Genomic DNA, 27,408 nt, shown 5'->3' with positions numbered 1-27,408 from the left:
GTTTTAATTTATTTGATATTGTGTTTAATTTATTTTAGTTGTTTTACGGTTTTTAATATCGTTTTCAGCGGATCGGTTTTTGGTCTCCGGAGTGAGGATTGGACCTCATTTCTTTTCTTTCCTCTTTTTCTTTTTCCCTTTTTCCTTTTCTTTTTCCTTCTTTTTCTTTCTTTTTCTTTCTTTTCTTCTTCTTTCTTCTCCTTTCTCTCCCGAGTACGCCAAACAGCCTGTTTTTCAACTTCCCGTCGCCACCCCTTTGACCGCCCAGTTCTCCACCGTCCGGCTACCGTTTGGTGCACCGTCACCACCATTCTCTTCCCCTTCCACCAGAGATCATCCCCACCAATTTTCAGAGCCATCGGACCAGCCGTTAGCTTTTGAGAGCCGCCGGAAGTCGCCACACCTGCTCTGTTTTTGCCCCTGTCGCCGGTTGCTTTTGCAGCCCAGAACCGCCGCTCGCCGGCGACATGGCCTACACCACCCACCCAGTTTTCTTCCCCTCTCACTGGTGAACATCCCCACCAAGTTTCACCTCCATCCGAGCCACCGTTAGCCACCACGAGCTCCTCCAAGCTATACGGTTTTTCACCGATTCCGGCGACGTCGCACCACTTCCGGCCACCATCTTTTCACAGCTTCTTCCCCTACCTCTTGCTGACCTAAACCACTCATTTCCGGCCTCGATCCGTTGCCGGAGCAGCTCCCACGAGCTCAACTCCGTTCAGCCCCTTTTTGGCCTTCAACCGCCATTTCCATCACCACCCACGGCCAAAACTCATTTCCTTTAGCTTCATAAATATCTCAAGACCTTTCCCTATCAATTTCGTGCCTTGGTTTGTCCCCATTCGAAAATGGGTAATTTATTACCCACGGCAATAGTGTAAATTACACTGTTACGTTGCTTTTCTTCCGCCGTTTGCAACGCCGCAAGCTTTCTAAAAATACCATATAGCACTGTAAGTATTTTCCAAACCCTATTTTCAGATTTAAATATATATTGCTCTTTCAATTATTTTATTTGCTGGTTGGCTGATTCCGGACTGAGTCCGAGGAGTTCGGGGGTCGAATGGATGGAGGACGGAGTTGCTTGTTTTATTGATTTATGTTGGTTGGTTATTTTTGTGCATTGTTATGGCATTACATGGTGCATGCATGTGTGTTTTTGTTTAATTGAGGAAAGCCTGTTTTATTGGCGTAAGTGGACTTACGGGTGCGTGTGTATCACGACCCCAAGCCGGGATGTGGTATTATCTCGGTGGAGCTCCTCTGGTCACTCAGGAGCGGAATAAACTGAGTGATGTCCCCTGGGTTGTCGCTGGGCGACGACGGGAGCGAGGGCTAGGGGATGCTTGGCTACGAACGCGCCGGGCGCGGAACCGGGGATCGCTCTATGCACCGACTCCGTGGCCCTTCGCTGGCGAGGGCTAGAGGATGCTTGGCTACGAACACGCGGGGCGTGGAACTGGGCATCGCTCGTTAGGTGTCACATGCGTAGTGGTACTCTGCGGTGTGGCACTGGAGCCAGGGTGTGCGAATGACCCCTAGGGGAGGTCATGGTGCATACGAATAAAATGGATAATGGTTTAAGACGGATATATGGGCCAAATGTGACTTTTGGCGTGATATTTGGAAAGGTTATGTTTTTGGGCCAAATGAGATTTTTGGCGTCTGTGGAAAATTATGTTTTATGGGTTTTGCGCATTGGCATCACTTCATGCATATTGTTTGAGTTCTATATGCTTTTATCTGGTGGTGTTTGGATTTTACTTACCTGCGATACCATTTTTGGTTCCGTAGATTTTGGTGCAGGATTCGAGGATGAGGAGGAGGAGGCTGAGCCCGAGGATGCGGCTCCGCCGGGTTGCTGATGTTATGTTTTGTATTTGGATTTAAACCTATGTTTGTATCTTGTAATATTTTATTTATGTATGTTTTAAACAACTTGTATTATATTAAGAAAAATTCTGGTACTTAGTTATATGACTTTCATTATCCGCTGCGTGTTTCTTTGTGCACATATGTTGCTTTTGCACACACTTGGCACTCGTCATTAGGGTGGTGACCCGGGTTGTCATCATCCGGACGTCTCGATTTTCCCGTGTCCGTGCGTGGGGATTTGAGGGCGTCACACCCATGTGCACAGCTTCCGCCAAATTTAGGTTCAGCTCCTTACTACATAGTATGAAATTGTAACTTAGATTTTTTTAGATTATATAAATTTAAAAAAATAGAAAAAGGAAGTGCATCTAATGCAGATGCTAAATGTTTTATAATAATCATAACTACAAGAAAATTTTAAGACAAAGAAAAGAAAAACAAATGTTGCAAAATATATCAGCACCTAATCCTAGCAGAAGAATTATTCATCGATACTTTATCAGGGTGATAAAGGTATAAGAATTATCAAATACTAACTTAAGAATCTTAAAATAGAAATAAAAGTATAAAAATTATAGAACAATAGAGGACCAAAGGCTGCCCCTTGGCTATGGCTCAGGTAGTTAGGGTCGGGCAAGATTGGGATAAGTCTTAGGATCAATTTATTTTCCAGCCAATGAAAACTTGGGCAAAGTTTGAGGCCAGTTTGCATAGGACTCATAAATCTTTTCTAGTTAAGAGAAAATGAGCAACAAAAGACGGATGACCAAAACACATTTTGGACTATCCTGCTTGCTCAGAATGTTTGTGTACTTAAAAAAAAAAAAAAAAAAAAAAAAAAAAAAAAAAAAAAAAAAAAAAAGGAAAAAACCCTTCAAATTTACATAGGATGTCTTGTACATGATTTTCGTCACTCCAGCAGGTTTGATTATAATTTGGAAAAAATCCCAAAAAAGTTTCTGTTAAAATGTAAATTACAAAGTCAAAGAACTCATTATTCTTTTCAAACCACTTATCGAATTTTCTTTACTAGTAAACAATTATTCTTTTTAGAAAAGCTATTCTTCTTCAAAGCCCAGTAGCCACCACAAGAAAAGCTCTACTTCTTCAAAGCCCAACAACCACCACCAGAAAAGCTCTACCTCTAGGACGATTTGGCTTTGGCTCCAGTTGATGATGAAAAGAATAAGAAGAAGATCACTCCATCTACAAAAGAAGATGAATCCGCTGCTTCAAAACCCTCTTCATTGTCATCCTCAAAATCTCCCTCCTCTGACCAGGTTCATTTGCAGTCTCTCTTTCATTTGGAAAGGCTAGCCTTTTAGTATGATCAGCAATACTCTTGAAGCTTTTGTTTTACTTAGATATATTTCACAAAAAATTATATTAATAAGGAAGAAAGATAAAGGGAAAAGTGGAAATCCAAACAAAGCACTTTTCGTGTTAGCTTCATCTTAAAACAGAGCACTATCACACTCCAAACAAATGCTTAATCTTTAGCTTACCTCTTACCAATCCATGCGAGGAAACTATTGAGGAAACAAAGGAACTGGAAGTCTCCCGATTCGTGCCTTTCTTGATGAGCTGAGGAACTGGAAGTTTGGAACACCAAACAAGCGTAGTTTGAATATTTCTAAAGTAAATGGCATGCTTTGTCGCTTCTTATTCTGACTTCTGAGAAGGTCGACGACTATCCATCTTCTCAAGCCGAAAACATCCCACCAAGGGGCTGGTGGGAGTCATGCAAATAACCAAAACTCAAAAGAAACGAAATAAACAAACTAAACCCATAAACAACCTAAAAGAAAAGGAAAAAAATTATAATATATTTGAGATTGTACTATTTTATTATTCTATAGAGTCATGAAGTATAAACTATAATGTAATTGAAATTTTTATTTTTGTCAAGTATTTTTTTATTATTTTTAATCACTAAGAAAAAAATTAAAAAATTAAATATTTTTACTACTAGTCACTACTAATAGTGAAATAAATAAAAATGCATACGGCACCAAGAATGCCTAATACATTAAATTCATTTAAAAAATTAAATAATAAAGCTATTAATCTAATATTAAAGTATTCAATTATCCTTTATATAATATCAAATATGGCCAAATAATCAAAATATGATTAGTTAAGAAAGTGTCACAATTAATTAGAGTTGTTTATTTTTATAAACATTTTATATTTGACTCAATAAATCTTTTATGAACTTAATACATTATTATTATTATAAAATAATAAAACATGTTACTTATACATAAACTTAAAATAACAACATATATTACTTATACAAAGTATCAAAAATAATATACATAGCATATAAAATATATATAATAAAAGAATATATGTAAGTATATATGTAAATATATATATATATAAAAATATTACGAGTATTGTGAAGAGCTCAAAACGAGTCGAATCGAGTTTATACAAATATTGTTCATGAGCCTAAACCGAATCGAGTCGAGATTATACGAGTTTTGCTCGTTTAATATTCGAATTAATATTAATGTTCACGCACAACTCATTTATTAAATGAACCAAGTTTGAGTTGAGTTTATACGAGTCGATCTCGAATTTTTCACGAGCAGCTCTATTCGTTTGCAGCCCTAGAAATGGGCAATAGCCAATTAACCCTTGTTTCCAGAATTGTTCATCAAAACTCATTTTTCTTTCACTAACCAGAATTTTGAATTACTTGCATATTAATGACAACTAAAGTACTTCATCCTCATGATTACTGATTGTTCAACTAAGATTAATTTGAATTTCATCAGAATCCTAAACCCAAAAAATTTCATTAGACTGATGAGATATGAAGCTTAATCATCAATGATGATTCTTTCACATTGTTTGTACCCTTTTCTTTATTTTCTTGGGTATACAATAATTTGGGATCATGACCATCACTATCAAACTTGAATCCAATGCATCATGGAGAGAAGAAAGAACTCCTCTATGTAAATCAAGAACATGTCCTTCCTGTAATGGAGAGGATTCAGCATCAACTAATCTGACCACCAGAAAAATCAAATCACAATACAAAAAGGGATCATCTCACTTGGCATTTGTGCTTTGTTCCCTTAAGGGGCCCCACTATATCTCTTTATTGTAGTGTTTTCTGTGTCATCTACTCCATTACTAGAAACAATGTGTATGGTTTTATTCAATACAGGACTATTACATAGTTCAGATAAATTGGTTAATATAAACCAATATGTGGCTTCTGCTATTAGTAATGCTTTAATTTTTTCTGTGCTGAGCTTATAATAACTGTAACTTCACACTAACAAAGGCATGCATATCCGACCTAAAAAAATTCTCTCTCTAATACTCTTAGTTTCCATCAAGTAGCCAATATGCAGATGATTTTATTTCAAGTAAGCGTGTCCTACATTGCTTTCTTTGTCCATCATCACATTTTTGTATAAATTTCAGCCATGTTACTTTTTTTTTATAATTACTAGTGTCCTTTCTCCCCCATCAGATAATAAAAATGTGGTTGCTATTGTCCTTTCTTTATGTTCTTCAGCATCAGTTTTGGTAAATTGAATGACTTCATTTATTGTTTTCTTTTAGGTCTTAGTATTCTTCAGCATAACTTGGGAGAATTTTATCTGTTTTTTTCCCTTTGTTGATACATGTATATACAATGGAGCTTCAATATGCAAAGACACTAGAAGTTCAAAGGCCTGCTTTCCAACAAGAGGAGTTGATGCTCACTTGATAAGCATATTTTATGGAACTATGTCACAACAGCTGACAAATTTGAAGTTGAAGAATTTTGAAATGTTTGAATTTGTAGTGTAATATGTTTGGCATTGGGTTATATCCAAACTTGGTATTTTGTTGTTTGTAGTGGTTTGAGAATTATTGTATCCAACCTTGGTGTAATTATTTTGATTTTACGAGTAGAGAGTGTGAATGTGTAGTTAAAACCACTAGTGCCTTATGATTTTATTCGGTTAAGTGGGGTTGCTAATTCATCTCTCTATCTCAGCCAATTATTGAATAAAAGTATAGTTTAAAAAGAAAAAAGAAAACAAAAATCTTGGGATAAGTACTTCCACTTTCTAATTTTCGACTAAACCATTTATCACCTAGGTTCACGGGTGATTTAAGGGTAAAATGCAGTATGTTTAGTGATTGTATAGTTTCTCATGGCCTCGCATAGCTCTCAATATAAAGAAAAAAAAAAAGGTTTGAGGGTTGAAGAGAGGCTAAAGAGGATGCCATCCTTGCAGAATTATGGGGATGTTGAATTTGAGAAGAGTGGGTCATTCTTTTACAAGAAAAACACTCATCTCTCTCTCTCGGGATGTTGAATTTGAGAAGAGTGGGTCATTCTTTTACAAGAAAAACACTCATCTCTCTCTCTCTCTCTCTCTCTCTCTCTCTCTCTCTCTCTCTCTCTCTCTCTCTCTCTCTCTCTCTCTCTCTCTCTCTCTCTCTCTCTCTCTCTCTCTCTCATAAAGCTCCCAAAAAAATGAACCTGCTTCTGCTCCTGATCACGATGACGATCTTCTTCCTCTTGAAACTCCTGCACTTAGTTTTGTGGTTGCCGTGGAGAATCCAAGACCATTTCCGTAGGCAAGGCATACGAGGCCCTCCCTACCGTCTTGTTGGTGGAAACACACCGGGGATTCACCGGATGCTTGCCATAGCTTAGTCGAAGGCCATGTCTTGGGAAGACCATGATGTCCTTCATCGGCTGACTTCGTACCATTCTGAGTGATCGGCTGTGTATGGGAGGACGTTTTTGTATTGGTTTGGGTCTAAGCCCAGACTGGCTATCACCGATCCTGACATGATAAAGGAGGTCCTCATGAACACCAGTGGATCATTTGAGAAGACTGAGTTTACCCCTCCGATGAAGATGTTCTTTGGACAAGGAATAATTTCATTCAAAGGTAAGAGTTGGAGCCTTCGCAGAAGAATCGCAAACCAAGCTTTTAAGATGGAGAAAGTAAAGGTAATTTTTCAATAACAATACCAATACACTAATGGCACAATTGATCCCCAACAAATGGATAAAGTTCAATCAACAGATATTGCTCAAGATAATGGCACACCCAAATCTCAACAAACAGATAAAGATCAAGTTCAAACCAGATAATGGCACACCCGAATCTCAACAAACATATAAAGATCAAGTTCAAAACAAGCATGAAGATAAAGATCAAGTTCACGGCAACAAATATTTGTAACAAGATTGGTTTATCCAATAATATCTATAAATACAACAGCATATGATCCTCCAAGGTTAAGTGAGGAAAACAGTTTTTCCATCTGCATTGTTTTATTCCTTATGGTATCAAGAGCCAAACAAAGACATACGTCTTTTCATCCATGGCGTCCAACGAATCCTCTGTCAGCTCCTCTTCCTCCAGCAATTCTTCTCCCTCCACTACTGCTGCTTTTATTCTCCCCACCCAACTCCATCACTTCATCACAATCAAACTCACCCAAGATAACTACCTTCTTTGGAGAGCTCAATTAATCCCATATCTTCATGGCCAAAATCTATTTGGTTACCTAGATGGCTCCATTCCCTGCCCACCCATCACAATTCCTTCCTCCTCCACACATGTCCCTAATCCCCAATACATTCACTGGTCCCAACAAGATCAAATAATTTTAAGTGCCCTCCTCTCTTCCCTCACCTAATCCCTTCTCACCCAAGTTGTTGGTCTTACCACTTCTAGAGATGTATGGCTTGCATTAGAGAAAACATTCTCTTCCACTTTCTTTGCCTGAATCTTCAGCATTCATTTCCAACTATCTACTCTCAAAAAGGCATCCCTCACAATCACCGATTACTTCACCAAAGTCAAACAACTTTCAGACACCCTCTCTGCCATTAGTCATCCCCTCAGCTCCTCAGAAATCACCTCCTACCTCCTTGCTGGTCTTCCCTCCTCATATGACTCACTTGAAATCCTCTATTACAACTAGATTAGATCCTATCTCAATTGATGACATATATGGCTGCCTACTCACTTATGAAAATTGCCTCAGCCAACAGAATACATCCAATGAATTCAGTCTACCCGCAACCAACCTTGCCACCTCCTACCCCAGTCGAGGTCATTCGTGGTTTACCTTCACATAGAGGTACTTCTCATTATGGTAATCAGTCCAAAGGCAGGGGGCGTGGATTCCAAAATTTCTCATCTCACCAACCATCACACCCAAACAGACCCCAATGTCAAATCTGCTCCAAAATTGGCCATACAGTTGCAACTTGTTGGTTTAGATTTGACCAACAATACCAATCTCCTTCCACCTCCAACACTCAAGCAAACATAGCCCAATCCCATACAACTCCTCCCCCTACTCCCACATATGAACAAAATTGGTACCCTGACATTGGTGCAACCAATTACATTACCTCCAATCTCAATAACCTCTCCCTTAATGATGACCCCTACACTGGACTTGATCAAATTCAAGTGGGTAATGGACAAGGTTTGAAAATTCTTCACATTGGCCCTTCTCTTCTTTATTCAGCTTCAAAGTCTTTCTTTCTCAACAAAATCTTACATGCTCCTGAAATAGAAAAGAACTTATTGTCAGTTTCTCAACTCACAAACGATAATAACATTTATTTTGAATTTCACCCCTCCTTTTTCTGTGTCAAGGATCCATCCTCGGGCGCTACCATTCTTAGAGGACTGAGTAAAAATGGACTTTACTCTCTGCATACGCTCACACCTCCCTCCACCAGTCCAGTTTCTTACATTGGTGAAAGAGTTTCGGTTCCTCATTGGCATGCACGCCTCGGACACCCTGCTTTACGTACAGTGAAAGAAATCCTCTCAAAGCATCATCTATCAGTCACCAATAATAAAAGTTTTCCAGTTTGTCATGATTGTCAATTAGGTAAAATTCATAAATTACCTTTTCATCTATCGAATTCTATTTCATCTACCCTGTTTGAGTTACTCTTTATGGATGTATGGGGGGCCTCACCCACTGAATCTATTCATGGAAATAAATATTACTTAAGCATCATTGATGATTTCTCTAAATTCATATGGCTATTCCCTATTGATGCAAAATAAAAATTTGCACATACCTTCATCAATTTCCAACTTCAAATCGAACGTTACTTTGATTGCAAAATCAAGAGTGTCCAAACCGATTTTGGAGGTGAATTTCAAGCCTTAAAATCACATCTTCTTACCTCTAGCATTGTTCATCGTCTATCCTGCCCATACACTCACGAACAAAATGGGTCTGTCGAGCGGCGTCATCGCCACATTGTAAAAACTGACCTCACCCTAATGGCCACTGCATCAATCCCGCACCAATACTGGGATGATGCTTTCACCACCACCACCTATCTCATAAATCACCTCCCCTCTCCCGTCATTCACCACAAAACTCCACTTGAGCTCCTCTTCAAACAAACTCCTGACTATACCTTCCTCCGTACCTTCGGGTGCGCCTACTGGCCCTATCTTCGTCCTTATAATTCCCACAAAATGGATTACCACTCAGATCTTTGTGTCTTTCTTGGCTACAACCCCAACCATCAAGGATACCATTGCCTACAACAATCAACAGGTCGAATCTTCATCTCCCGGCATGTCATCTTCGATGAAACTCGTTTTCCATTCCAACAAATGAATCCCCCTTCTCTCATCGCTCAAACCTCTCTCACAACACCGCCCTCATCCTTCTATATTTCGCCACCTCACTCCTCGACAAATGCTCTTTCTTTTTCATCAGACCCACTGCACCCCTCATCAAATGAATCGTGCCCTAACTCAAGCCCAAACACCCAACCCGAGCCCATTTCCGTAACTCAGAATTTCCACCCCATGACCACAAGATCCAAAAATAATATACAAAAGCCCAAGAATCTTCCACCTGATAGGACTCCCATCCACGAGCCTTACTCACCGAAACCCAAGAAATTGAGCCCACTTCCTTCTCCTCTGCCTCAAAAAGCCCACATTGGAGAGAAGCCATGAATGAGGAATTTCAGGCCCTACTTGACAACGGCACATGGGTCCTAGTCCCTCCAAAGCCCAATATAAACCTTGTGGGTTGTAAGTGGGTCTATTGAATCAAGAAACAAGCTAATGGGTCCATTGAACGCTACAAAGATCGTCTCGTTGTGAAAGGGTTTCACCAATTACCAGGTATTGATTATGATGATAAATTTAATCCAGTGGTAAAACCTAGGACCATTCGTACTGTTCTCTCTTTTTTAGTGTCACAAAATTGGCCCATTCGACAACTCGATGTCAAAAATGCTTTTTTACATGGCAACCTACAAGAGATAGTTTACATGACCCAACCTCTCGGATTCTCTAATCCATCATGTCCTGAGTATGTGTGTCACCTTCACAAATCTCTTTATGGGCTCAAACAAGCACTCGGGGCTTGGTTCTCAAGACTCAGAATAAACTAGTAGATATGGGCTTCACTGCCTCCAAGGCCGATACTTCCTTATTTATTTTTAGGTCACATCAAGTTGTCATTTTTTTTATTGATATATGTCGATGGCATCATCATAACTGGGCCTCAAAAATCTCTCTCAATCATCACAAATCTTTAGCAAGATTTTGCCCTAAAAGATCTTGGGCCAGTACCCTATTTTTTGGGCATTGAGGCCTTACAGGATGACCGTGGACTTTTCTTCTCACATCATAAGTATATTTTTGACCTGGTCAAAAAGACCAATATGCTACATGCCAAGCCAGTGAACTCCCCCATGTCCACAACGGCCAACTTATCACTCTTCAAAGGTGATCCTTTTAGTGAACCAACTCTTTATTGCAGCACAGTTGGCTCTCTCCAGTATCTCTCATTTACAAGATCAGACCTTACTTTTGCTGTCAACAAAGTGTGCCAGTTCATGCAGCGTCCCATGACAGACCATTGGACCACAGTCAAATGAATTCTTCGTTATATCCAACAAACCATCCACCATGGCATTCTCATCCGCCACACCTCATCCACCGACATCCATGCCTTCTCTGACACCGACTGGGCCAACTGTCCTGACGACAAAAGATCTGTAAGTGGCTATTGTGTATACCTTGGTTCCAATCTAATATCCTGGTGCTCACGCAAACAACCAACGGTATCATGTTCAAGCACTGAAGCCAAATATTGAGCGGTTGCCAATACCACTGCTGAAGTTATGTGGCTCCGAGCTCTCTTCTTTGAACTTGGCATCTCAAGTCCGAATCCACCTACACTCTGGTGTGATAATATAGGGGCCACGTACCTCACAGCCAACTCCCTCTATCACTCACGTACAAAGCACATCGAACTAGACAACCACTTCGTACGTGATCAGGTTGCCCAACGTCAACTTCAAGTTCGATTAGTCTCCAGCAATGACCAAATAGCAGACTCATTCACCAAAGCACTTCCAACTGCCCGATTCTGCACTCTCTGAGACAATCTCAATGTCCACGAGCTCCCATTGCGATTAAGGGGGCGTAATGGCACAACTGATCCACAACAAATGGATAAAGTTCAACCAACAGATATTGCTCAAGATAATGGCACACCCGAATCTCAACAAACAGATAAAGATCAAGTTCAAAACAAGCATGAAGATAAAGATCAAGTTCACGGCAACAAATCTAGAAAATAACAAACTTTCTGTAAATTTAAATACTTTCAAATATTTGTAACAAGATTGGTTTATCCAATAATATCTATAAATACAACAGCATATGATCCTCCAAAGTTAAGTGAGGAAAACAGTTTTTCCATCTGCACTGTTTTATTCTTTATACACTTCATATTCTATCATTTTTTATCCTTTTTATTAAACTAAAATTCATTAAATATTATAATAATCATTTAATGGCAAGCTTGGGCGCCAGAGATTGTGACAAGTACTAGACAGGTGCTCCAAAAGTGGGAAGAAGAGAGAGGATCAGAAAGAGACGAATTCGAGATGGAAGTGCACAAAGAATTTCATAACCTTTCAACAGACATAGTATCTAGAACTGCATTTGGAAGTAGCTTTGAGGAGGGGAAGAGGATCTTCATGTTACAAGAGCAGCAACTACAACTCATCTCACAAACTTCCAGAATTGTCTACCTTCTTGGCTTCAGGTGATTAAATACATAATATCTATGAACTTGTCTCACAAACTTCCAGAACTCGTCTCACAAACTACAACTCGTCTCATCATCGGCTTACCTATTCTTAACTTTCCAAAAAAGTTGGCACAAGGATATATTTATTTAGTACGTACCCAAGTCCTCTAGATTTTATTTGCTTTGCTATTATTAATTTCCTATTCGATGAGTACTATATATTCGCGAAAGTCTATTTGCCTTCAATGAACAAAGAACAATAAGGTTCTTTATCCTAGATTCTGTTATCTCCAATCACATTAATTGATACAACATATTTTAAAGGGCTAAATAAGTCAACTATTTAAATGTAAAACTATTTGAAATCTAATATATCAGCTGATATGACTAAGCATTGATGACAAAATTCAAGGTGAAAAACATCTTTGTAAAGGCAAAAATTGACTAGGATTAGATGACTATATGATAAGGCTTATCTTATCATTATATTTGAATTTGTTGGATGAATGTAAAAATAATTATTGATTTATCTCTAAACAATGTTGAGTCTATCTAGAAGTCTTAGGTATTGTTTAGATAAGTCATTGAAGTTAAAATCGAGTCCTGGTAGATCTGTATTTATCCAGAAGAAAGCTTAACAGAGATTAGTCAATACAGAAGAATGTTATTGCAAAATGTTAGCAGTCCGTCGGAACACGTTTTCGCGACTATTGCTAATCGTCAGCAGAGTCCTACTGTGACTAGAACTCTTTCCAAACTTTCTATTTAAAGGGATTTGGTTTTGTAACTCAACAAGGGTTTTGAGCCACGAATTTTAGAGAGAATATTTTGAGCATTTATGAGAGAAAATTCACTTGAGAATTTTCATGGGGTTTTTCATATCTTCTTGAGTATCGTGCTTTGAGTGTGAAGTAACATCGATTAAATTTCAGCCTCTGGAGTTCCAAAAGGGAAGTCATCATTTGAAGATCGCCAGAGGTTTTGGCTGCTACTGCGGTAGAAGACAAACGGGTAGTTTGTCTAGGCAAGTAAGAGAGTTGAATTGCAAAGGTTTTGTAATTGATGATTGATTGTAATTGTTCTTCAAATAATAAGATTGACTTTTCTGGATTTGGCTGCCACGTAGGGTTTTACCTTTAAAGATTTCTTTAAAAGGTTTCCATTCGTAACCAATCGTTGTGTCTTACAAAGTTGATTATTTATTTTAAAGTATTTGATTCGTTTCATAATCTTGATAATTGAGATCTAACCTATTTGTTCAAGAAAATTGGCAGACAATTTCATGATTTACAGGGGTATGTTGGAAATTTCAATTGGCATAAGAGCGTGGTTTACTTTTTCAAGTGTGATCCGTGCCCTTGTAGATCATGTCGACGTCATTATACATTCCACCATACTTCGATAGGGAAAACTATGTTTATGGGAAAGTTCATATAAGGCTTTTCTCAACTCTTTGAATGAACGTGTATGTCATTCGGTTGAACAAGGATGGACTAAACCCATGACATCTATAGATGCTTGGACAAAAGATAAAATTAACAATTGCAATTTGAATAGCAAAGGACTTAATGTTATTTTCATGGTGGTATCCCTTGAAGAATTTAAAAGAATTTCCATGTGTGATATTGCTAAAGAAGCTTGAAATATTTTAGAGGTTACACATGAAGGCACAAGAATAGTAAAAAATTCGAAATTGCAGATGCTAACCTCAAAATTTGAAGAGATTAAAATGTTGGAAGACAAAACTTTTAATGATTTTTATGTCAAACTGAATGATATTATGAATTCCAGGTTTAATCTCGGCGAGAAGGTGGAGGATTCAAGGATCGTGAGGAAGATTCTAAGGTCTTTACCTGAAAGATTTCGACCCAAAGTTACTGCTATTGAAGAAAGTAAAGATCTGGATGCAATAAGGGTAGAAGAGCTGGTAAGTTCTTTACAAACGTATGAATCTTCGCTTCCTCAAGCAAGAAAAGGTAAGTCCATTGCCTTAAAAACTATAGAAGAAAATCATGATTATTTTTTTGATGAAGAAAGTGTATATGATGAGGAGATTGCTCTGCTTGAAAGAAAATTCAAAAAATTTATGTCTAATAAAAAGGTGCATGGTAAACAAAAATGAGAAAAAAATATTTTTTTTAAGAAAAACAAATCTAAAAATTAGAAAAAAGAAAAAACTGAGAAAAAGGATAAGGTAGAGTGTCATGAATGTTATGGGTATGGTCATATAAGAATTAAGTGTCTAAATTTCAAGAAAAATAAAGGAAAAGCGTTGAATGTCACACTTAGTGATAGTTCAGATTCTGAAAGTTCAAACTCATCTTCTGAGGTGAAAAATCTTTTATGGCTTTCACTATTATTGTGAATGATTTTCTTGAAATTACACTAACAAAATCTGAAAGTAATTGTGATTATAGTGATTCGGATATATCACTTGTTGATACTGATCAAGAGCTGAGTTTACAAAAAACTTACAATGATGTGTGTGAAGAAGTGATCAAATTAAAGAAACTCAACAAGAAGCTGTACAAGAAATTCACTGATATGGAGAGTAAGAAAAATAACCTGTCCGAGGCATTAAAAATTTCTGATATTAAATAGCAAGATTAAGGGATCAAAAATTTGCACTAGAAAAGAAATTGAAAAAGGTTCAAGAAAAAACAACAACACAAAAATTAAAAGAGATATTGAGTGTTCAGAAGATCAGTAGTGATAGAACTGGCCTAGGGTACACGACTTCAAAAGAGAAAGAAAAACTGGTCTCATCATCTGCTGCCACAACTTCCAAAGGTATTATTTTTGTTAAAGGAAGTCAAGGTAAGAGTTTTCAAAATCATGCTGAACCTAAGCCAGTTTATTCAAAAAATCTACATGGTAAATTTATTCCTACTTGTCATTATTGTGGTATTGTTGGTCATATAAGGCCAAATTGTTTTAACTTGAATAAAGTGAAGAAAAATGGAGGTGAAAGAAATCTAAAAAGGAAAAGAAAGAGTCTAGAGAATCAAGTTTGTGATTGAGTCAACAAATCAACTTCTTAAGTCTTAAACTTGGTGAACTAGCAGATTTTTGTTTTCAAAATAAAGAAAAAATATACAAAGTAGTGTTGATGAAAAGAATATGCCAAATTTTAAAACAAAGTGGGTGGTCAAAGATGATTCCATGTCACATTAATTAATAGGACTACTTATGTTCTTGCATTCTTTATATTATTGCATTAGTCTAGGACATGCATTTTATTTTTCTGTTTTACTTTTATGTTTCTGTTTTTCAGTTTTAAATAAGAAAAATATAATATAAAAAACTTTTTCTAGTCTGGTTCAAAGCATTTCTTTAAGGAAAGTGCATACTTGATATGTCAAAGTTTGAGAACTTGTGTTCTCACTTAATAAATTTTTGAACCTATGCATCTCTTTACTTTGTGCAATTCACTCTTTGCATACTAACCCTATGGGTCATCTTGGCAAAGTTCATTTATAAAGCACTGTGAGGAACTTATATGTATGCATATTATAATTAAAGTTTACATTGTTTAAAGAGATGCTCACCATAGAGGGAGTTCATGTCTTAAATTGACTAATACTAGTTGAACCTAGTATATTACCAAACACAAAGAGTTGATCCATATAGAAAAAGTCGGTGTTAAAATATTGTTTAAAAAGACTAACACCCTACACGGATCTATCTCCTTAAGGCCTTATAAAAAGAATCGTTACTCTAATCATTATGGAAAAAGATGAGCAACAAAAATGGACATAAAAAAAGGGGTTGTGCAAGCTAGTGTTTGGAGGAGACGCTCATGTATCTAGGATCTAGCATAAAGTTTGACTTTTGAGGTGAGTAACAACCTCTTGGGAGCATCTATAAGAAGAAAATACTCATGGATAATATTATAAAAATATATTGAAGAAAAAATAAAATAAAAAATAAAAAAAAATAAAGAGTTGCTATCTCATATAAGTTTGCTCACTCACACACTCACATGAACTTTGACATTGATGATCTTATGAGGAGTGAACATCCATAGTGATTGTTACAAATAAGAGGGTGTACTCTATTGAATTTGTTTTGTGAGTAACATTGTGGTTAAACTAAAATGCATTTAAGCATGTTACTTGTTTCATTGTTTATACAAATATAAAAAAAATTAAATTAAATTATTTTTTATTTTCTTATTATTAAATAAAATAAATAAAGTAATAAAAATATAAAATATTATTGGAGGTGGTGGATATTGGGTAGTGATATAAATTTGGGTAATATTAGTTTGACTAAGTCCAAGTAGGACACTGGTGTATATTCATGTTTGAGTCCCAGAGAGACCCTCTAGCACATGCCTCGCACGACATCACTTAAAGTGACTTAAAGCGATTTCGCTCACTACAAACGCTCCCAGTGCCCCGTAATACTCATCCAACACACGGCACCTCACATATGCATGCCTTAGCACTCCTCTTCGCATCCTTATCTCAAACAATCTACTTGGGAGAAATACTTGGTTTTGAGTTTCTTGACTAAAGGCTCTCCATCACAGATTCACGGCAAGATTTTGAGTTTATTCCAATCACTCTCTTCTTCCAGTTCTAGATTTCGGCACATCTATATCTGAAAGTTGGGATTTTGACAATTGATTTGTGATGTTGAGGCTGCGATTTTGTTTGGGAAGAGTGGGCATTGACATATTTGTTCATATGAGATTATTTTATGCATGTATTGAGGATGATTTTTGAGTGGGTTCTTAGACTTTGTCATTCGGTTTTTATTGTATGCCCACCAAGTGTTTGATTTTTTTGTCTCAACTAAATTGTCTTAATCATTTGCTTATTGTTTAACATGCATTCATGCTCATACATTATATGCATTTAATCCATGAAAAGTTGAGATACATGGGAGTTGTTCATCATGTCTTTCTTAGTGTCTTCATCTTGGCACACATAAGTGATATTTATTCTATTTTGTATCTTGTCAGATTAGTGACAAAAAGGGGGAGTATTGGAAGAGCAAATTGGAATATTTTGATATTGTGAAATTTAGGGAGAGTTTGAGTAAGTGGGAGTTTAATGAATTTGCTGAAAATAAAAAAGGGGAGTAACATAATATTGAGGGGGAGAACTATATACTTTAGGGGGAGCAGCAAAATATGGAGGGGAAGAACTTAGTACTAAACATGGTTATTGATGATGACTAGAATACTATTTTTGAGGTTTACATTACATCTAACCTTTGATTATTATTGAGACTAATTTCAAAGAGTGTTCTATGTCATTTCTTCTCATTACTGTATTAAGATTTTCTTCACGAGATCTTGGTCTGCTGGTTGTTTTTGTCTTAGGTACACACTACATTCATCAAGTTGGTCTTGTGACCAATCTGCCAAAGGGGAAGATTGTAGATGCAAGACATTCATCAAGTTTGTTTTGTCACCAATTCGCCAAAGGGGGAGATTGTAAAGGCAAAAATTGGCTAGGATTAAATGACTATATGATAAGGTTTATCTTATCATTATATTTGAATTTGTTGGATGAATGTAAAAATAATTATTGATTTATCTCTAAAAAATGTTGAGTCTATTTAGAAGTCTTAGGCATTGTCTAGATAAGTCATTGAGGTTAAAATCGAGTCCTGGTATATCTGTATTTATCTAGAAGAAAACTTAATAGAGATTAGTCAATACAGAAGAATGTTATCGCAAAATGTTAGCAGTTCGTCAGAACACGTTTTTGCGACTATTGCTAACCATTAGTAAAGTCCTACTATGACTAGAACTCTTTCTAGACTTTCTATTTAAAGGGATTCAACTTTGTATCTCAGCAAGGGTTTTGAGCCACGAATTTTAAAGAGTATATTCTGAGCATTTATGAGAAAAAATTCACTTGAGAATTTTCATGGGATTTTTCATATCTTCTTGAGTATGATCGTGCTTTGAGTGTGAAGTAACATCGATTAGATTTCAACCTTTGGAGTTTCAGAAGGGAAGTCAACATCTGAAAATCGCCAGAGGTTCTGGCTGCTACTGTGGTAGAAGACAAACGGGTCGTTTGTCAAGGCAAGTAAGAGAGTCGAATTTGATATATATGTACATACATTTGTAGGTTTTTGCCTACTAAGAATAATAGAGAGAGGTGAAGGCTTGAGAAAGAATCACGAGAATCTATTCAAATGTTGATAGAGAGCAATAAAAGAAATGGGAGAGATCAAAGTTCAGGAAATTTTCTTGGTCTCTTGCTATCTTCTCACAAAAATCATGATGGTAAAGAAGAGAAATTAGAGGCGTTGGAAATCATAGATAAATGTAAGAATTTCTAGTTTTTGGGAAAGGAAACAAGTGCTAATCTTTTGACTTGGGCACTTGTCCTTCTAGCATCACATCAAGAATGGCAAAGTAAGGCACGAGAAGAAGTCTTCAAGTGTAACACCAAGTTCCAGTGTCAAGCTGTTTTCAAAATTTTTCTTTTTATATGTATGAAAATGCCATTTGAGTTTTCAAATATATTTTTTTTAAATATAGATTACGAGCCTAAAATTTTTGTTTTGGTAGTTTATGTTTTTATTTTGGGTTTGATATTTAGTTTAAAAATCTTTTTACAAGCCAAGATATTGTTTTTTAAATAAGTTGTATTATCTTTGAATTTGAATCAAGATCCAAAAATTCAAAAATGAGCCATTTTTTAAATTTTCTATACTATCACCTTTTTTTTTTTTTAAATGACCGTACCCGACCACCCAATAGTCCAAGCCCGTGAAATATTCTTCCAGACTCCACTTTATTTTTAGCTTCACCGTGTCTGTGTCCCTCGCATGAGCGTACTTTGTTTATTTATTTATTTATTTATTTTTTCTCCTCTAGGGTTTTAGCCTTTTGATCCCTATATATAGATGCGCTTACATGTTTTTTTTCTCTCTTCTGTGTAAAGGGATAGCCACAACCCATCTCTATGTACAAAGCATCCACCTTTCCTTTTTGCCAACCATTGTAGCCCACTACCTTCGCACCACCTTAACGTAGTTATTGCCCAATCCACGCAGGGAAACCTCAAGCCGCAACCTCTCTCTACATGCAGAACAACCCTTTCTCCAAATAGCACCCTGCTTTGTGTTAGCTCCACTGCCACAAACAAATTCAACCCAAGGTCCCAAACGAAGCCACCACCACCCTCTGTTGAAGAGTGAGGAAATTGCTGAGATGGAAAGGCACTCTCCTGCTACATTGGATTGCAAGTCAGCAAATGAAAACAAAAAGCAACTTGTAGAGGGAATGTGCAAAGGATAAAGTGGTTTTATTTGTATGCATGCAGTGTGTTTCTATAACCTGCCATTCCATTGCTTTCATGCAATGTAAAAGCAATGTTGGAGTAGTGCGTATAGCAGGTTTCTTGTATCCAAGTGAATTTGTAGTGTAGTGACATGCATGAGGCTGCTATAAATAACAGAGTTTTGTACAACTTTATAGTGTGAAAAATATTCAGAGTATTTCCATCGTGTTATTCCAGTTCTTAGAAATATCAACACATTGTTTTTATAATTCTTACATGGTATGAGAGCTTAGGCTATGGAAGAACACAGCTCAGAAAGCCACAATCAAAATCGAAACTCAAACCCAACCAAAGACCCTGCTCATCCAAGCAGTCCATACAACATTGGCACAAATGATGGCACTGGCTCCATGCCTGTTACTCATAGCTTGGATGCCAGTAACTATTACTCATGGGCTCGATCAATGAAGAGAGCATTAAGAATAAAAAATAAGCGTGGCTTCATTGATGGAAGTCTATGTGAGCCAACTGACCCAAATGACCCTCTCATGGAACATTGGTTGCGTTGCAATGATGTTGTAATCACTTGGATGCAAAATACCATGGCTCTTGATATCAAATGTAGAATAGTATATGTAGAAATAGCACATGAACTTTGGCTTGAGTTGGAGCAACGTTTTGCACAACAAATGCACCTCGAATCTTTGAGATCAAACAAGCTGTAACCATGCTAATGCAAAACCAAGATGTTGTAAGTGTTTATTTCTCCAAACTCAAAACTTTACTTGATGAGCTTTTGAACTATGAGACAATTCCAAGTTGCAGCTGTGGAGGCTTGAAAACTGTTGTATGATACCAACAAAGGGATAGGGTTATGAAATTCCTAATGGGTTTGAATGATTCTTATAAGGGAATCAAAGCTCAAATTCTCTTAATTAAACCCTTCCCTAGTCTTAATGAGGTTTATTCCATAATACAAAAAGAAGAGAAAATAAGGGAAATATCCACTGAGGGATCTGCTCATGAATATATGGCACTGTTTACTCAAGGCAACTACAAGAAATGTGATGACCCGCTTTTATGTGTGTTTTAACTGAATGATTTTTTTTAATTTAATTAATATAGTGGTTTATTTATTTTAAATTATTGTGTTTTAAATTGGTTTTTAATTTATTGGATGTTGTGTTTAATTTATTTAATCGTTTTACGGTTTTTAATATCGTTTTTGGCGGATCTGTTTTGGTTTTTGGAGTGAGGACTGGACCTTATTTCTTTCCTCCATCTTTTCTTTTTTCTTTTTCTCTTTTCTTTCTTTTTCTTTTTCTTTTTCTTTCTTTTTCCCTCCTTTTTTCTTTCCTGTGCGTTTTTCCCCTCCCCCGTGCATTTTTCTCTCTCTCTCTCTCCTCTCCTTCACGCCGAAAGCTCTAGCCACCCAGACCCACAACCACCGGCCACCGTGCGGCACACCACCACCACCAATCTCCTCCCCTCCCTCCGGTGAACCACCCCCAAATTTTCACAGCCAGCAGAGCTACCGTTTAGCCGAAAAACCATCTCCAAGCCAAACAGTTTTTGCTCCGTTTTGCCGCCGTCGCTCCACCTCTGGCCACTACCTCTTCACCACTTCATCATTGACTCCTTTCCGTCCTAACCCACCCATTTCCAGCCTCGACTCGTTGCCAGAACAGTTCCAACAAGCTAGTTTCCAATTTGGGCGTTTAAGCTCTTCCTCTGCCATTTTCGCCGCCACCCACGGCCAAACTCCACTTCCCTTAGCTTCATAAACATCCCTATACCATTCCCTATCAATCCCGAGTTTTGGTTTGTCCCCGTTCAAAAGTGGGTATTTTACAACCCACGACCACAGTGAAATTTCACTGTTACGTTGCTTTTCTTCCGCCATTTGCAACGTTGCAAGCTTTCAAAAAATACCATATAGCGCTGTAAGTATTTTCTAAACTCTACTTTTAGATTTAAATATATTTTGCTCATACAATAAATATTTACTGTTGGTTGGCTAATTTCGGACTGAGTCCGAGGAGTTCGGGGGTCGGATGGATTGAGGACAGAGTGCTTGGTTTTGGTTGTTTGTGATTCCTTGATTATTTGAGCCGTGAGGTGTGCATTACATATTGCATATATGTGTATTTTATTTTAAGTGAGAAAATCATGTTTTGTTGGCGTAAATGGTCTTCGGGTGTGTGAGTCTTATAAGCCCAAGCCGGGATGGGTTATTATCTCAGTGGAGCTCCTCTGGTCATTCGGGAGTGGATAATACTGAGTGACGTCCCCTGGGTTGTTGCAGGGCGACGACCGGATCGCACGAGACGGTAACGCTATCGTGTCGACTTCGTGGTCCCTAGAGTGGCGGGGAATAGAGCATGGCCTGGCCAGGTACGCGCTGGGCACAAGTCTGGGCATCGCTCGTTTAGGTGTCACATACATAGTCGTTACCTACAATGTGGCACAGAACCAGGGTGTGCGGATGATCCCTAGGGGAGATCATGGTGCATGCATAATTGGATCGTTTTTATGGTTTTCGGATGCGGGCCATTTTCTGGGAAAATGGCAAAGTTTGGTTTTGAGGCTTTTGATCCATTTTCTGGGAAAATGGTGGTTTGGGCCATTATCTGGGATAATGGCTTGGCTTAGTTTTAAGCGATATGTTTTTGGGTTAAATGGGTTTTTGGCGTGCGTGGAAAAAATGGTTTATGGGACTTGTGCATTGGTTTTTCTTTCATGCATATTATTTGAGTTTTATATGTTTTTATCTAGTGGTGTTTGGATTTTACTTACCTGCGGCACCATTTTTGGTTCCGTAGATTTTGGTGCAGGGTTTGAGGAAGAGGAGGAGGCTGAGCCCGAGGATGCGACTCCGCCGGAGTTCTGAGTTAAAGTTTAAGCTTTGTTGTTTGGTTTAAAACTATATTTGTGCTTTGTAATATCTTATTATGTATGTTTTAAACAGTTTTGTATTAAATTAAGAAAAATTTTGGTACTTAGTTATTGACTTTGCTATTCACTGCGTATTTCTCGTGCACATTCGTTGCTTATGCACACACTTGGCACTCATCGATAGGGTGGTGACCCGTAATGTCATCATCCGGACGTCTCGATTTCCCCGTGCCAGGCGTGGGGATTTGGGGGCGTCACAGGTAGTATCAGAGCGGTTTGGCTCTGGATAAACCACATGTCCCGTAGGTAGTAATAAAATGTTTTTAAATTTGTGTTTTAAAAATTATGTTAAGTAAAGTTGTTATTTGATTTGTTTTATTTGTTTGAACTTGTTTGCTTGTTTTTATTTATTTAGTTATGTTATTGCATGCTGGTTTCTTTTGTTTCTTGCTATGTGGTGTTGGTTTTGGTTTTTGGTTTTATGTTGGTTTTATTTGTTTTCTTAAAGGGGGTGAAAGGTTGTGTTGTGGCAGGAAAAAAAATGGTGAGACCAAGGAAATCTACTCAGGAGCCATGGGACGATACATCGAGAGATGACTCCATAGCCCAAGCAATACGATAGATGACAGAGTTCATGCAGCAGAATTTTAGGCCATAGCAGGCAGGGCCTTGGCCACAACAAGGAGGACCTTGGCCACAACAAGGGGGTCCTTGGCCACAACAAGAGGGTCCCTGGCCACAACAAAGAGGGCCTTGCCCACAACAAGGAGGGCTTTGGCCACTACCAGGAGGTCTTTGGCCACATCAGGGAGGGCCTTGGCTATACCCAGGAGGGCCTAGTGGCATGGTGCAAGCTGGATGCACTTATGAGTGCTTTCTGGCGCAAAAAACTCCACACTTCACTGGAGAAGAGGATCCACTTCAAGCTGGAAAGTGGATCAAGGACTTGAAAAGAACTTTTGAGGTGTGTGGTTGAACCGAGGCGCAACAAGTACTCTACGCCAGCTATCTGTTGCAAGGCACCACTTCTGATTGGTGGGATACCAAGAGGGTAATGCTGGAATCAGAATTGGGATCTTTCGCTGCTGTGACTTGGCAGCGCTTCAAGAAAGAGTTTAATGATCGCTTCTTTCCCGCTTCTGTAAGGAAGCAAAAGGCAAGAGAGTTCTCAAGTTTGGTCCAAGGGAGCATGACAGTGGAACAGTATGCCCGAAGGTTTATAGAACTTGGGCGATTTGCTCCCCACCTCATCGCCACAGAGGAAATGCGAGCTGAGCGTTTCTAGGAGGGACTACACTCTGATATACGCCGTATGGTGGTTAGTCGCCGGATATCCACTTTTCAAGACTTAGTGGATGTGGCCACCTTTGTGGAGCGAGAGAATAATCTGAGTACGGGCTCCCCTCCAAGACATAAGAGGCGGAGTTTTTCTAGTGAAGGAAGCAGCTTGGGTTCACCTCAAAAATTTGTTCAACGGACCGGAACTCGACCGCAAGCATCCTTAGGTGTTCGTATGGGAGGACGTGTGCCAGTTTGCAGAGTTTGTAATAGAGCCCATGTGGGTGAGTGCCCTTCTGGTGGAGCTTGATGCTATAATTGTGGCCAGCATGGTCACTTTGCCCGTGAGTGTCCGAGGCCAGTTCAAGGAAGCTGTGGAGGTAGACGCGGTGGAAAAACAAATCCAAGACAAGTAGTGCAAGCTCGGGTTTATGCTGTCACACCCGGAGATGTAGATGATGAGGCACCAGCGACCCATGATGCTAGAGTAATTACAGGTATGGATTTAATTTAATTTTATGTTGGATTTGATTTTTGGTGTGCTTTGATTTCTTTGTATATTTGGATTTCATGGGTTTATGTGTTTGGTTCAGGGAGAGTCCGTTTATATGAGTTTTATGCTTGCACTTTGTTTGATTCGGGTGCTTCACAGTCATTTGTATCTTCCACGTTTGCTCGGATGTGTAATTTGGTCACAAAACCTTTGCCGAAGTCCTTGGTAGTGGCTCTACCTAATGGTGAAATGGTGTGGTGTTCCAAGGTTGCTTTGGGATGCCCATCAATTTTTGATGGAAGGTTCTTGGATGCTGATTTGGTGGTGTTTAAGCTGTTGGGTTTTGATATCATCCTCGGGATGGATTGGCTATATCGATATTCTACGAGTATTAATTGCAGAAGTCGGATAATTAGCTTTCAGCTTCCAGATAATGATTGTCTGGAATTTATGGGAAGTAAGCTAAAAGAAAAGCTGGTAATTGTATCGGCAATTCAAGCAAAAAGAGAGATTGCATGGAGAGCGGAAGTCTTCTTAGTTCAGATGGTGTCTACGTCGTTTGAGAAGAAGTCTTTGGTAGACATTCCCATTATGGAAGAATTTTCGGATGTGTTTGTGGATGACTTGCCTAGGCTACCCCCTGTTCGAGAAATGGAGTTTGTTATAGACTTGGAACCTGGAGCGGCTCCTGTACATAAAGCTCCTTACCGCATGGCACCAGCTGAATTAAAAGAGTTGAAGACTCAGTTGCAAGAGCTGGTAGATAAGGGGTTCATTCAGCCTAGTACTTCGCCGTGGGGTGCGCCAGTGCTGTTTGTTAAAAAGAAAGATGGAACCCTCCATATGTGCATTGATTATCGGGAATTAAATAAGGTGACCATAAAAAATAAATATCCTCTCCCACGGATAGATGATTTATTTGATCAGTTTCAAGGAGCAGCTGTGTTCTTGAAGATTGATCTAAGGTCAGGATACTACCAGTTGAGGATAAGAGACAAGGATGTGCCCAAAACTGCTTTCAGGTCGAGATATGGGCATTATGAGTTTAAGGTGATGCCGTTTGGATTAACCAATGCCCCTGCTGCTTTCATGGATTTAATTAATCGAGTATTTTGACCTCATCTAGATTCCTTTGTGGTAGTATTCATTGATGATATTCTGATTTATTCCCGAGATGTTGAAGAGCATGTGTACCATCTTCGTCTAGTTCTTGGGAAATTAAGAGAACACCAGTTGTATGCCAAGCTCAGCAAGTGTGAATTTTGGTTGGAGGAAGTCAGATTTCTTGGGCATGTGATTTCCTGAGACGGAGTGGCTGTCGATCCTAGTAAGGTGGAAGCCATTTTGTCATGGCAGTGTCCGACTACAGTGCGGATATTACTGAAGATTTGTGGAGGGATTTGCTCGCCTATCCGGACCTCTCACAGCGTTGACCAGAAAGAATGCAGAATTTGTTTGGTCAGATAAGTGTGAGAGAAGCTTCCAAGAATTAAAGAACAGGTTGACGATAGCACCAGTGTTAGCACTTCCAGAACCGCATAAGCCATTCGTAGTCTTTAGTGATGCGTCTAAATTTGGATTGGGTTGTGTCCTTATGTAGGAAGGACGGGTTGTTGCCTATGCATCCCATCAGCTAAAGGACCATGAGAAGAATTATCCGACGCATGATTTGGAATTGGCTGCGATCGTTTTTGCTCTTAAGATTTGGCGGCACTTTTTGTATGGGGAAGCTTGCCAAGTATACACTGATCACAAGAGCTTGAAGCACTTGTTTTCCCAAAAGAATATGAACATGAGGCAAAGACGATGGCTGGAGTTAATCAGTGACTACCAGTGCGAGATCAAGTATCATCCGGGAAAGGCAAATATAGTTGTTGATGCTTTGAGCCGAAAATCGCACTTGGAAGATGAAACCGAGTCGTCAGAATTAGATTCTTTGCTTTGTGGGATGAGAAGGCTCCTTATTGAAAGTTCACAGCAGGAAGAGATTTTGATATTCGGGTAACTGATTTTGAGGAATTAAAGACTCTTCAAAGGAAGGATCCGAAGCTGCTGGATATCAGAAAAAGAGTCAGAAAATCTCAAGGGCCGTTGCATTATAATATGGATAAAGATGGAATTATTTGGTTCTGAGATCATAGGGTGGTCCCTAAAGATTCAGAATTTAAGGAGCGGATCATGGCAGAAGCTCATGCGGCCCCTTATTCAATTCATCCCGGCAGTACAAAGATGTTCCGGGACTTGAAGAAAAATTATTGGTGGGATGGAATGAAGAGGGATATTGCCTTGTATGTTGAGAAATGCCACACATGCCGTCAAGTCAAAGCCAAGCATTAAAGACCTGCTGGTATGCTCCAACCCGTCCCTATTCCTGAGTGGAAGTGGGATGATATCACAATGGACTTTGTAGTGGGCTTGCCGAGGACGCCTAGTGGGAAAAATTCTGTTTGGGTGATTGTTGACTGGTGAACGAAGAGTGCTCATTTCTTGCCTGTTAATAACACCGATTCATGGGTAAGTTGACCTGCTTGTACGTCAAGGAGATAGTGCGGTTGCACGGTATACCGAAGAGTATAGTGTCGGATCGAGACCCAAGGTTCACGTCTCAGTTCTGGAAGAGTTTGCAGGCAGCATTGGGTACTAAGTTGAAGTTCAGTACTGCATATCACCCGCAGAGAGACGACCAATCAGAGCGCACCATTCAAACCCTTGAAAACATGTTGCGAGCATGTGTCATGGAATTTCAAGGGAGTTGGGAAAACCACTTGCCGCTCATAGAGTTTGCGTATAATAACAGCTTTCATGCGACCATTCAGATGGCTCCTTATGAAGCTCTCTACGGGAGGAAGTGCAGATCGCCCTTGTGTTGGGATGAAGTCTGGGAGAGTAAGATAATTGGACCCGAAATAATTCAAGAGATGCAAGACCAAGTTCGGATCATCAGGGATAAAATGGCGACAGCTCAGAGTCATCAGAAAAGTTACGCTGATACCAGGAGAGAGAGTTATCTTTTGAAGAAGGTGATTGATTTTATCTCAAAGTCTCTCCCATGAGAGGAGTTAAGCGTTTTGGTAAGAACAGGAAGTTGGATTCGAGGTATGTCGGCCCTTTTCAAATTCTGGAGAAGGTAGGGTCCGTCGCCTATAGAGTTGCTTTGCCAGAATATTTTGGGGATATTCATGATGTCTTCCATGAATCATCCTTGAAGAAGAGCTTTGGACAACAAGAGCCACGCTTTGTCGACCCAGAGAGTATTCAGTTGCAACCGGATCTTACTTATGAGGTTTCGTCACAAATCATGGATTGGAAGGAGCAACAGTTGAGGTCCAAGACGATACCTTTGGTTAAGGTGGCATGGGGAGATCTGTTAGCTCAAGATTTCTCTTGGGAGCGAGTAGCGGATATGAGGAAGCAATACTCATACTTGTTTGAGTAATGACGGTACGTTTCTTAATCTTGGTCACAGGTGGTTTATGTGATATTATGTGGCTTGTTTCAAGTTGGTGTTTGATCTTGCAAATTTCAAGGACG

The 27,408-nt window shown here is 38.8% G+C and overlaps 1 pseudogene; it reads left to right on the top strand.

Moving 5' to 3' along the window:
* Positions 1-6,370: 6,370 nt before the first annotated feature.
* LOC122296699 overlaps positions 6,371-27,408 on the top strand; it is a 34,930-nt pseudogene continuing 13,892 nt past the window's right edge.

This window comes from Carya illinoinensis, chromosome 15 (genome assembly GCF_018687715.1).
Source record: "Carya illinoinensis cultivar Pawnee chromosome 15, C.illinoinensisPawnee_v1, whole genome shotgun sequence".
Taxonomy (NCBI): domain Eukaryota; kingdom Viridiplantae; phylum Streptophyta; class Magnoliopsida; order Fagales; family Juglandaceae; genus Carya; species Carya illinoinensis.
The sequence above is the reverse complement of the archived record's forward strand: the minus strand, read 5'-3'. Positions and strand labels throughout refer to the sequence as shown.